Source organism: Cinclus cinclus, unplaced genomic scaffold (assembly GCF_963662255.1).
Source record: "Cinclus cinclus unplaced genomic scaffold, bCinCin1.1 SCAFFOLD_145, whole genome shotgun sequence".
NCBI lineage: Eukaryota > Metazoa > Chordata > Aves > Passeriformes > Cinclidae > Cinclus > Cinclus cinclus.
Genome location: NW_026912125.1, coordinates 95626 through 107868, shown reverse-complemented (window position 1 = coordinate 107868; position 12243 = coordinate 95626). Strand labels below are relative to the sequence as shown.

At 54.8% G+C, this 12243-nt stretch overlaps 1 pseudogene; it reads right to left on the bottom strand.

The window, feature by feature from the left end:
• Positions 1–8978: 8978 nt before the first annotated feature.
• Positions 8979–11548, bottom strand: LOC134057453 (class II histocompatibility antigen, B-L beta chain-like; annotated as a pseudogene).
• Between the last annotated feature and the right edge of the window lie 695 nt (positions 11549–12243).

The following is a 12243-nucleotide window of genomic DNA, read 5'->3' as shown; positions in this document are numbered from 1 at the left end:
CCTCACCGTTGTATTCCCAAACCACGGGGTGTTTGCCCTCATCCCCCAGAACAGCAGGAAGCTCACTGCTGTCTTCTTCCTCTCTGGAAGCAGAGGGAGCCAGAGGAGGCGCTGATGCAGCTTTTCCGCCCTGTGGACAGGCAGTAGTGTGAGGGACAGGAAGTTCTATCTCAGTTATCACCTTATTTATCCTCAGCTACTCATCCAGCTGCGCTATGCAGAAACAAAGTTCAGAGTTGTCCAAACTAACAATGGGCTAAAGTTGACATTGCCACTTATTGTTGGGAATTTGATATTTCACCGTGGCTAAGGCCAGTCTTCTACCTGCAAAACCAGGCTTGCAGCTCTTCTAAAACTCTTCAGCAGAAAAGGAGAAAACTGCCAGGGATCCCTTTGCTGTTGCTGCTGCAAAGACCCTGACAGGAGCTTTCCTTCAGCCTCCCAGGATGGCATTCAGCTGCCACACACAGAGCTCACAACTTGCTGCACAATTCTGAACACCAAAGGTTTCTTCCCACTCACCGAAGGAGGAGCTGCTTGGGATCCACGCATGAGGTGCCCTGCAGTGGGAGAGGGAACATGAACCAGATGCTGGTAGGAAAAAAAACTGCCTGTGGTGGGAAGTGCCACAGAGCAAGGCAACCCCAAGAGAGCATTTTGCTTTCACAGCATCCCTCCAGGAGCCACAGTCCCTTCACAGAGCAAGCAAAAGAGCAGCACAAAATACTGGGCTGTGTCGGTTCTTGGCTGGACCAGCAAATGGAGGGAGTTCTAGGCTCCACTGCCACAGACGCCCTGCTTGAGGGAACAGAACCCGTGCGGGCCTCATTGCAAACGCCTCGCTGGCTGTAGACACCCCCTTCTTCAGCTGCAGCTGCTGGCAGGAGCTCTGCCAATCTAATGGTGTCTTCATGGCAATTTGGTTACAAAGTCAACTGGGGTCCAGAGGAAGAACAGAAAGCACACAGCAAGCCCAACGCCACAGATGCTGCAGCCAGGGAAAAGGTCAACTTACTTGCCAAGTGGGTTAAAAAATACCCTGAATAAGCCACAGAGTACAGAGTGCAAACTGCAGCAACCACTGGCTGGATCATTGTGGCTGTGCTGCACATGTCTGCAGACTGTAGCCCTGCAAGCACAGAAGGACACACGTCAGGGGCTGGGCTGAGAATGCCTCGGGCAGGAGGATCCTCCGGCAATCAGCAGGCACCCAGCGCTGCTCCGGGCACTGAGGCCTCTGTCCCACAGCAATGGGAACACCACTGGGATGTGGCAACGTTCCTGTGACATCACAGCAGCAGCTCACGCAAAAACCACTTGGAAGGTTCTCCTATGTCACAAAGGAGCACAAAGAATCCTCCCAGGGCACAGCCTACTGCCCAAAGGATCCAAGAGGAACTCTGCAAATGCAGCAAATAAGGACACCCCATAATCCAGTCTGAACGCTGAGGAGGAGCAAGGACGGGACAAAACCAAAGGAAACATGACCTTTAGTCACTGATGCTTCTGACTAAAACCAGCAAGGCTTGTTCCATCTGGGATCTTTGTTCTAGTTCTAAAAACAAGCAAGGTTCTCCACTCTAAATATACAGAATGCAGAAACTGGGGAGGAGGTGGGATTAGGAAGGAGGAGGAGCAGGAGAAGGGAGATAGGAAAAGGAGGAGCAGTAAGGGGAGGAGCAGGAGGAGACAGAGAAGGAGAAACAGGAGGTTCCAGTGCTCCCTGTGGCCGCAGCCCCCGGGACCATCAGCCCCACCGCATCCTGCAGGTCAGCAGGGAGGGAAAGCTCATCCCAATCCTATCGGGGGGTCCCTGGGACGTTTTTTTTTTTATAATTGGGGTGTGTTTGGAGCTCGCATATTGCGGAATTGAACCCCAAATATCATCTGGTATCCCTGGGAGGTTTTTTCCTGTGTGTGTGTGTTTGGATCTTGCAGGACGCCAAAGATGAGCCTCTTGGGGGGATATTTGGGGGTCCACGTGGCCATTGTCCAGTATTGGCAGGGGGTCCAGTATTGGTCCTGGGAACCCCTGCGACCTCTAGAGTAGGGAGAACAGAGAGGGGTGATCCCGGAGCTGGGGGGTCCCTGGCAGCCTGGAATGGGGGGGAGGGACCGCTGGGATCCCAGGGATCTCAAAGTGAGGCATCAGTGAAGAAGGGACCCCATGGACCCCCCAAAAGCCCTTGGATCATCCCTAAGCAGGACCCTGGAGAAGGGGGAACCCCTGGAGCCATTGGACTCCCATCATCCAAAGGAAGGGAAACCTCTGGGACCCCAAAGTGGAGAAATCAGAGATAGGGAACACCTTGGAGGGGTTTTTTGGGTTGAATCTTGATATTTTGGAGAATTTCATGGATGCAAGACACCTCCTACATTCTAGAGATGGATTTGGGCAGGAGGGGCCCCCAGCCCGAGGAGCCCCCAACTTGTTTTTCCCTTGAAACCAGGATTTGTCATTCCCAAGCCACGGCTGGATGGAGGAAGAAGAAAAGCCCCACAAGTGCTTGGAATGTGAGAAGAGCTTCTGCTACAGCTCCCACCTGAGGGAACACCAGAACATCCACACTGGGGAATGGCTCTGTGGGTATGGGAAATGTGGGAAGAGTTTCAGTTGAAGCTCCAACCTCACCAAGGACCACAAGATCCACACTGGGGAATGGCCTGGAATGTGGGAAGACCTTGAGGTCTTCCTCACTGGGCTCTGGCCGCCGTCTCACCGAGCTCCGGCGCCGCCGCTCCCGGGCCCGCACACACGCTCCGGCAATGGCGCCTTAGCTCCGCCAGGGGCGCTCTGGGGGCGGCACCGGGGCCGGCCTTCTCCCCGCTCTGCCCAATCAGCGCGGCAGAACGAGGAGTGACGGCAGAATCGGCCAATCGCAGCGAGGGGCTGGCTCTGCGCACGGCCCAGCCCCGGCCTGAGCTCTCAGGGCCCCCCGGGCTGTGTGAGGGGAAAAGCCGGAGATGAGGAACAGCCCTGGAACGGGCCCGGGCCTGGGCCCGAGTCGGGATTTGTCTGAAAACACCAACAAAGTTCTCCGGAGCTCCCGGCACGCCTTTCCCAGCCCTGCGTGTTGGGAGGCTCCAGCTCAGCGGGAAGCCCTGGAGCCTCACATCTGCTACCGCAATTCAGAAGCGTTGGTGCATGGCTTTGATTTTTCCCCCAGAAATGAGAAAACTGCCCCAAGTCCCTTCAGCTGAGTGGACGAGGGGACAGATTTCAAGCAGAAAACTCACCAAATCGTTTTTCCGCATTGGTTGGAAAGAACCACCCAAGGCGACGCGAACCGGGCTCTCCTCCAGCTGCTGTCCCAGCTGAAGCCCTCGCTGGCTGCTCCGGGCTGGATGCGCACACTGGGAGCACCGGGAAGGCTGATGGAGCGGCTCCAGGGCTCCCCCAGCCGGGACGGAACATGGCAGGGGGAACCACCGGGCAGCCGGTGCCGAGGGAACACGAGCGACACCGGGGGCGCCTTCGCAAGCACTTAACGCGAAAGGTAAAATACCATGGAACACAAAAGCAACAGGGCAACACGAGGATGTGTCCCGTTGTTGTGGGGTGACGCTGGTGCGATGCCAGCGTTATAAAGGAGAAACAAAAAGTCCCAAGATATTCAGCAAAATTTAAGTTGCTTTATTTGATGCAGACGGAGCAAGCAGTGCTGGGGAACGTGAGGGGTCACCGCCCACTCCACGCTCCACCGAACCTTGGTTTGCAGCCTCTTCTTACAGTATGGCCTCTCGTTGTAATCAGTAATTTTTGGGTTTTTCCTGTCATAACTTTGCCAGGTAAGCAGTGGTGGTTGAATAAATCTCTGTAAATTCTTTGGTCTCACAGATAACCATCTGGTCTTGGTAAATAAAAACAGGCAAAAATCAGAAAGTCTGGTCTTTTGTAGATGGGCAGCATTGATAAAACAATTGGAAATTGAGAAAGAGGGGCAGGGTCTGGGAGGGACTATGGGGACAGTGGGATGCACGGAGGAGACACTGGGATGCACGGAGGAGACACTGGGAGGGACTGGGATGGACTGGGAGAGCCACAGGAGACACTGGGGGAGCGGCAGGAAGCCCTGGGGATGGACACAAGGAGTGCTGAGGGCTCTGGGGTGATTCCCAGGGAGGTTTTGAGGGGCTCCAGGGTCATTCCCAGGGAAGGGCCTGTCAGGACATGCTCTGCTGCACGCTCACCTCTCTGCTCCATGAGGAACGGGCCGGACAATTCGTAGTGCTGGCACCGAGTGCTCCCCAGAGCCCACATGTACTCCAGCCATTCCAGGTTGCTGATCAAGCACTTCACATTCATCTCCCCATAGGGGGTGTCCACCCTTCTCCCTCTTCCTTCTTTCTCATCGTCCCCCTCCATTATCGTCAGCTGCTCCCCAGTTCGCTCTTGGTGTCCCATTCCCTCTTTATGCCTATTTTGAGGAATGATAATATAGTCTTTAAATAATAATAATAATCAAATGTAAACCTAATTATGCTACTGAAATTATGTATGGAGTTTCTTTCACCTGATATGAATTCCTTTGGGAATCCCTCAGGGGCTGGTCCATGGATTTGTAGGATTTGTTCTGGTGTCTGCCAATCTGGTCCCTATTTTTGGCAATGCCTTGCAGCCAGGGATGCATCAATTGATCACTTTTCTCTAATTAAATCATCACATACTTGGATTCCCAACTGATTTTTCTAGGCTCGCAAAAACACCCCAGTGCTCTGGTACACCCTCTAGAACCTGGGCAGTGACAGCACGTGTTGGAGTGGGGAGAGGGATGGTTCCCTCTGACATTTGATAGTAAAGTTTTCACAACCTTCTCTGTTTGCTGTTTCCCTTTGCAGCTTAACCAGTTTCTGTTGCAGTCAGATGTCCACACTATGGACTCTGCCTTGAGCTGTGCAAATTCCACCTGTGCAAGCAGGCAGAGCTTGGGGTGGGGGACAGAGGGAGTCAGCCCAATTCCTTCCCCAGGCAAGAACACCTGGGTACATTTTCCACACTTTGCCCCAGCAGTGTTAATTTGCATTTCTAAAGCTCCTCTCCTGGCTGCCTGGAGCCATTGCTTCTCTTCCAGAGCAGCCATTGGATAACTCACAGGTGGACCTACAGAATTTGCTTTATTTTTTTATCCTTTTTTTTCCTTTTAAACAGTATTCTATCAACTGTTTATGCTTTAAAGCTTCATCCTTAAAGCTCTTCTCGTTTTGCAAAATGCAGCCTAAAGGCGAGCACCATAAAACCCAGATGGAAATTTTGCCATCACTAATAGCCATTGAGGAAGATACCCAAAAATTTCCATTGCAATCAAGTTTTTTTCTACTTCTCCTAGCTGTAAAAATTGATTGTCACTTCCCTGGCCCAAGTGACAGTAGAAAAGTTGGATTATTAACGAAAAATTATTCTAATGGTGTAATTTTGTCACTGAAACTGCGGGAAAAACAAAAACTCTCCAAGACTGTCTTGGAGACATAGCCCAGGTGTGCAGAGAAAATCATGCCATGACACATGCATTTTACTAGATTATTCCTAAACTGTATACAGTCTGAACCCATTGCAATGCGTTGCTTTAATGTTCATTGCTTCCAAGTTGTGTAGTTCTCACTATTTGGTTTCCTACTGGACCCGGATTTCTCCCCCTCTGATGTTAATTAGGTCCAGACTCCTGGATTTCCTTGTCGGCCTTTTCCAGACCAGGTGTCTCCAGCTGTGCAGGGGGCAGGGTCTGGGGTGGGTGTTCCTTGGTGGTTGCTGTTTATCCTTGGTGTTCTGTTAATGGTCGTTATGTTTGTGGATATCTTTTGGGTTATTCCAGTCTGTTGAGATGTTAATCTCATCCCTGTTCAGTGGGGTAGCATTCCATAAAAAAGCCTTTCATATTCCTTTCCCGAAGGGGCAGGCAAACCAAGTCTGAGTAGGGAAATAGGATGTTTAAAAATGTCAAGTGTGTATATTTTCCAAGCATCGACTCGCAGGCAGCCCAGTGTGTGAGTGGAATTGAGAGGCAGAGTGGAATTCTGCCGCTGTCTTCCCCAGCAGCTGTGGGAGTGCAGGCACAGAAAGCAGCGAAGCTCCAGCAGTGGCAGCAAGGATTGTCCCCAGTGGCTGGAGATGCCGAAGGAGGGTGCCCAGGCAGAGGATTTCAGCAGAGGATCTGTGGGCAGGCCCAGGGGCTTGCCCTGCTGTGGAGCCCTGGCTGCTGCTGCTGCTGCTGCGTTGCCTTCAGGGCAGGGTCAGTGGCAGCCTCCCATGCTGGTGCTGCAGCCGGGAAGTCCAAATGTCCGGGGCTTCAGAGACCCTGAGCCGAGGGTGAGGGGTCCCCCCGTGTTGAGCTGTGCTGGCGGCTGTTTCTGTGCTCAGGGACACCTGGAATGGGCCGGGCCACTTGGCCACCAGTGGTGCTTCTTTGCAGTCCTTAGGCAGGAGCCGATGTCCCGCTTGGATGCCGTGAGCAGCAAAGTGCCAAGGCAGGCTCTGTGCCAGCCCAGCTTCCTGTGGGAGAGATTTGCAAGAGACAGGATTGTGGTCACAGACTGTTTGAAATATGTATCCCTTATCTGCACGGCTAGTGGGTGGGGAATTAGCAGGGTAAGGAATTCCCAACATCAGTTACAAGGGAGAGAATTGAGTGTCTGCTCTGGCTCTTATTCTTGCCCAAGCCAATGGTAAAAGCCTATACCCATGGCATCTTGGTTTCTATCAGCAGCTTGTAAAGGAGTTTCTTTATTTCCCTCTTCATTCTTTCTACCTGATCAGAGCTCTGGGGGTGCCAGGGCTTGTGGAGGTCCCTGTGGTATTCCTAAAGCAGCCATAGCCACTGAAGGGTCTTTGCTGTAAAATGAGTTCCCCATGTGAGTCTGTTGCTTCCCCAATCCCTTATCTTGGAAGTATTTGTTGTGGAAATGCCTTAAGGAGAGATGCAGTGATTGCTGAAGAATTCCGAATTGCTTTTGCCGGCCCGTTGGCTGACATGCTGTCACCAGGAGATATTTGAGCCTTCCTGCAGGGGGCATTTCAGTCCCAGGCTCTTGCAGGCACACACAGCTCTGCCGGTTGAGCTGACCATGTGGGCGGTAACCTGGGCTTGGTCTAATTCCCTTTCCTTAATCAGAGCGTGTTTTGGAGCTCTTGTCCCTTCTCCAGCCCTTGAAGAGCCATCCATAAACACATTTTGTCCCTCAGGCCAGGGAGTTTGTCCTGAATCTCTCCTAGCCTGGCTCTGGAGCTCTGTCCCTGGAATGCAGTCATGGGTGGGGAGCGCCAAGGCCGGGCCCTCCCGCGCTGTCCTGGCAGGAGCGGCTGCAGTGGGGACCGAGTGCGGGCGGGAGCGGCCGAGAGCCCAGCGCTGCCCCAGCCCGACCTGCCCCAGCTCCATCCCTGCCCCTCCAGTGGGATGCTGTGGGTTTGTGGGGAAGAAGGAGCCGGCCGTGGGTGCCTGGGGCAAGAGGAGAAGGGAAGAAGAAACACGGTGTCACTGTCCACCAGGGCATCCACACTAGGGAGAAGCCCTATGAGTGTCCTGAGTGTGGGAAAATGTTTCAGTCCACCTCTTGTCTCCTCAGACATGAGAGGATTCACACAGATGAGAGGCCCTTCTGCTGCCCTGACTGTGGGAAGGGCTTCAAGCAAAACAGCCACCTCACTGTCCACCAGCGCATCCACACTGGGGAGAAGCCCTACGAGTGTCCTGAGTGTGGGAAGTGCTTCTCCAGGAGCTCTCACTTGACCCAATACAAATGGAGGCAGCACCAAGGGAAGCCCTGGGAGTGGCCTGAGTGCGGGAAGAGCTTCGTGCTCTGCTGCAGCTCCATCCCCCATGGGAGGATCGGTGTTGGATGATCCCCAGTGAGCCCCGTTGGGCAGAGCCCTGGTAATTCCTGTTGGGTCAGGGGAAGGTGTTGGAGACTTTGCTTTCCCTTCTCCTTGTGCTGCTGTGATTTGGTTGGTAATAAATTCCCTCCCTGTGCCCAAGCTGGGTCTGTCGTTCTGTGCAGGTGCTCGGGGCGCGATCTCTCCTGTTCATTCTCTCAACTCCCGGGACTCTTCTCAGCCAATCAGAGAATGCGATGGAGAAGATGCAGCCAATCAGGGAGAGCAGGTCTGATGACTCAGCGGCTGCCGGGCAGACCCGCAGCACCCAGTGTTCCCCACCTGGACCCCGCCCTCCCCGCCCAATCACCATCCCCCCGCGGGGTCCCCCCAGGTCCCTCCTCAATGCCCCCCACTAAACAGAGCTGGGTCCAACTGGGAAACTCTGTTTGGAACACTGGGAGCAGCTGGGCTGGGGCAGAGTTACAGCAAGACTGGGTAGGACACACCACACTCCCGAAATCAGAGTGGGGACAGAGCGGGGGGGTCCTGGCTGGGCCCAAGGCCATGGGGAGGAGCTGCAGCCGCTGCTGGGTCAGGAGCTCTGAGGGCAGAGAAAAGGGGGTGACACCTGGCTGGGAGCCTCAGGGGAGCACACACGCTCTGGGGGAAGCTGCGTATGATCCCTGGGACCTCCCCTCACCTTCTTGTGCAGGTAGAAGTGAGCTCCGGTTCCAGGAAGACTAATCCTAACACCGAGCTCCCCATCCCCCTCAGGACCTTGCTGCAGGGGGGTTTCTGGCAGCATTTCTGGGAGTCCACAGGGGTCAGGACCCTCCAAAACCTCTCACAGACATTGCAAGCCACTCCAAGCACCCTCCCATTCACCCCCAGCCCACCCAGTACTCCCTTAAATCTCCTCCCAATCTCTTCCCCTCCTCCTCAGGACCCACCAAAGCCCCTCCTGTCCCTCTCTGGATCCCGTCCCTCCCTACCATTTGCCCCCCACTGCCCCAGGACCCTCAAGCCCTCTCCCAGTCCCTTCCCAGCCTCTCCTGGGCTCACCAAGAGCCCTTCCAGTCTCTTCCCAACACAACCAACCTCATTTCAAGCACATCTTTTCCATCCCCAGACTTCTTTCATCCCCTCCTGACTGACTCAGACACTCTCCGAGTCACTCCCGACAGACCCCAATCCCCCTCCCAGCCCCCGCAGTGTCTCCCCCGTCCCCCTGCACTGTGGGGTGTGGGCTGTACCCCAGTGCCAGCTCGGGGTGTTCCAGGCTGATGTACTCTGCCTGGCAGCTGAAGGTGACCCTGCAATGGGGAGGGGATTCCAGCAGCACCAGGAGCTGGTGGGTCTAGTCCCGCTTGGGGACCAGGTCAGTGGCCACCACATGCCCTGAGAGCTCCTTCTGGCCCTGGAACCACCTCAGCTGGATCTCAACAGGGTAGGAATCCATCACGGAGCAGAGTGGGGAGCTGGGGCCACGCTAGAAGCTTGAGTGTTACAGTGAGATGGATACAGTGAGGAGCTCTGGGAGAGAGTGAGGACACACTGGGACCAGCTGGGGTGAACTGGGAGAGATGGGGAGGGCTGGGGTGGTACTGAGAGAGACTAGGAATGAAACTGGAGAGAATGGGGGAACACCGTGAGTGAACGGAGTGCATTGGGACAATAGGAGAGAGGGAATAGGTTAGGGATTGGACTGAAAAGGACTTGGAATGGACTGGGAGGGACTGGTGGGTCACCGGGATAGATGGGAGAGATTTGGATGAGCACTGGAAGGACACTTGGAGAGAGGGTGGAGGTCGGGGAGTGGGTTGGGAATGGAATGGCTGTGGACTGAGAGGAATTGGGAGGGAGTCTTGTGACACTGGGAGGGACGGTGAAGACAGTGGGATGGACTGGGATGCACTGGGAGAGCCACAGGAGTTCCTTGGGGTGAGGGTACAAGAGGCCCCGGGGATGGGCACAAGAAGGGCTGACGTGTCTCAGGTGATTCCCAGGGAGGTTTTGAGGGGCTCCAGGGTCATTCCCAGAGCAGGGCCTGAGGGGACACGCTCTGCCCCACGCTCACCTCTGCGCTCCACGAGGAACGGTCTGGGCAGCTCCTAGTTGTGCCAGCAGTGCCTGTGCACTGCGGCCCGTGTGTACTCCATCCATTCCGGGTCCCTGTTGCAGTACCTGACAAGCCTGTCCCAAAGGAGATGTCCCCACGTACACCCCCACATGGCTGCTGAAGTGCAGGAACTGCTCCTGCTTGGAGATGTTCCTCTCCACGAACCTCACTCGGTTGGTGTCGCTAATGGAGTAGCACTCGGACTTAACCATCCCCTGAAACAGCCCTGTGTGTGCAGGACACAGGCCCCGGGATGCCCCCCCAGCAGCCCACAGGAGCCAAGAGCTCCAGGGCAAACCCAACTCCTCACCCCCAGTGCCCCATGGCCACCATGGGACCCTTCTTTCCGGGGTCCCAGTTCCTCTTTTCCACCTTTCTCTGCATTTTTCTCCCCCTTTCCCAACACTTCCCAGTTCCCTTCCCCTAGCACCATCCCTCCCGCCCCATTTCCCTTTGTCTCCCCAGCATCCCCTCCACTTCCCTTCCTGCCCCTCCCGCTCACCAGAGCTCTGCGCCTCCAGCCCTGGGGCTCCCAGTGCCACCAGTATGGCCCCAGCTGTGGCCACATGCCCCATGGCCAGCACCGGGCAGGTTCTGACACCTCCTCCCTCCCCAAATTCCCCTGGCGGGGGGTGCTGGGGGCAGGGCACGGGTGGAGTCCAGGTGAGGAGCTCTGGGCGCTGTGGGACTGCCTGGACCATGAGGAGTCATCAGTGCTGCGCGCTCTAATTGGCTCAATTATTTTAGTGCCTTCTCTGATTGGCTGAGGAGAGGCCCGGGAGTTGAGAGGAGGACCGGGAGAGATCCTGCCTCAAGCTAGAGGTTGAAGAACATCCAATTCACAAGGCATGCAGGTCATCTCCAAGTGGTCCCCACACTCCTGTGGGAGCTCAGTGCACTGAGGATCTCAGGAGGGTTACCAAGTGTCTGGTGGCCAAATCCAGCCCTGCGCTCCCTGCGGTTGCGGGCACTCTGGGAAGGGTTCAGCTGTGGGTCAGATGGCCGGAGAATGGGTTGGTGGTCACCTCGTGTGTGAGGCAGGGATTGGCTGGGGAGATGCGTGGACACCACATGACCAGAGAGCTGGCTGGGTAAAGGGACACCTCAACAGCGACACCACAGTGACAGGCAGCCAATGAGTGCTTGTTTCAGTAAAGTCTGGGTTAAGTTTGGAGTATATAAAGGCTTGGTTGGTTATAATAAACGATCTTCTTCAGAGCAAGCAGGCACGTCTGTCTGTCTGTCTTCCTCATTGCTATGCATGACCATAAGATGGGCATGACCATGACCATGGGATGGCCATGAGGATGACTCAGCTATGACCCTGACATGACCATCATGTGACTGTGGCCATGAGTTGACCACGAGGCGATCATGAGATGAGCCTGACCATTTGATGACCATTGCTGTGACCATGCTCATGAGATGATCATGACCATGAGAGGACTGTGACCACCAGATGACCATGACACAACCATGAGCATGAGATCGTGACCATGAGAGGAAGTTGCCCACGAGCATGAGATGACTGTGATCAGGAGATGACCATGAGCATGAGATGGCGATGCTCAGGAAATGACCATGACATGACTGTGGCCCTGACCTGACCACGAGATGACCATGACTATTTCATGACTCTGAGCATTTCATGACCATGACAGAGCCGTGTGGTGATCAAGGTCATATGGTGACCATGAGGTGACCATGAGTTAATGATGGCCATGGGCTCATAAAGACTATGACAAGAACAAGGGATCAGCATGGCCATGATACAATAATGACCATGAGACGACCATAACAATGGGAACACCAGGAGTTTGAGGTGACTGTGACCAAGAGATGACGGTGACCATAACAGAACCATGGCCGTGAGACTATTGTGACCAGGAGGTGATTCTGAGATGACCATGTGATGGCCACGACCCTGAGGTAACCACAACATGACCATTAGAGGATCAAGACTGTGACATGATAGTGACCATGAGATGACCATGACCATGCAATGACCGTGTGTTGAGGGTTAGTTCTCTCCCTTTTTTTTTCCCTCTGTGGAATTTTCCCCATTGTCATGCTAAGATACCTGTTGACTGGGCCCTGGTGACAAGGGGGAGGGGACGGGAGGGAAGAGAGAAAGCCCCGCGAGATTCAAACAGCCAGAAGAGGAAGCGGAAGGCTGGGCCTCGGCCCATTTCCCCCGCGGAGTTTGGACGAGAAGAACGATCGCCGCCTCTCCTCCATCTCCGCCATCCCAGCGTTGGGAAACCACTATCGGACCCTGCCCGGCTGTCTTCTCGCTGTGAGCTACCACCATCCAGCA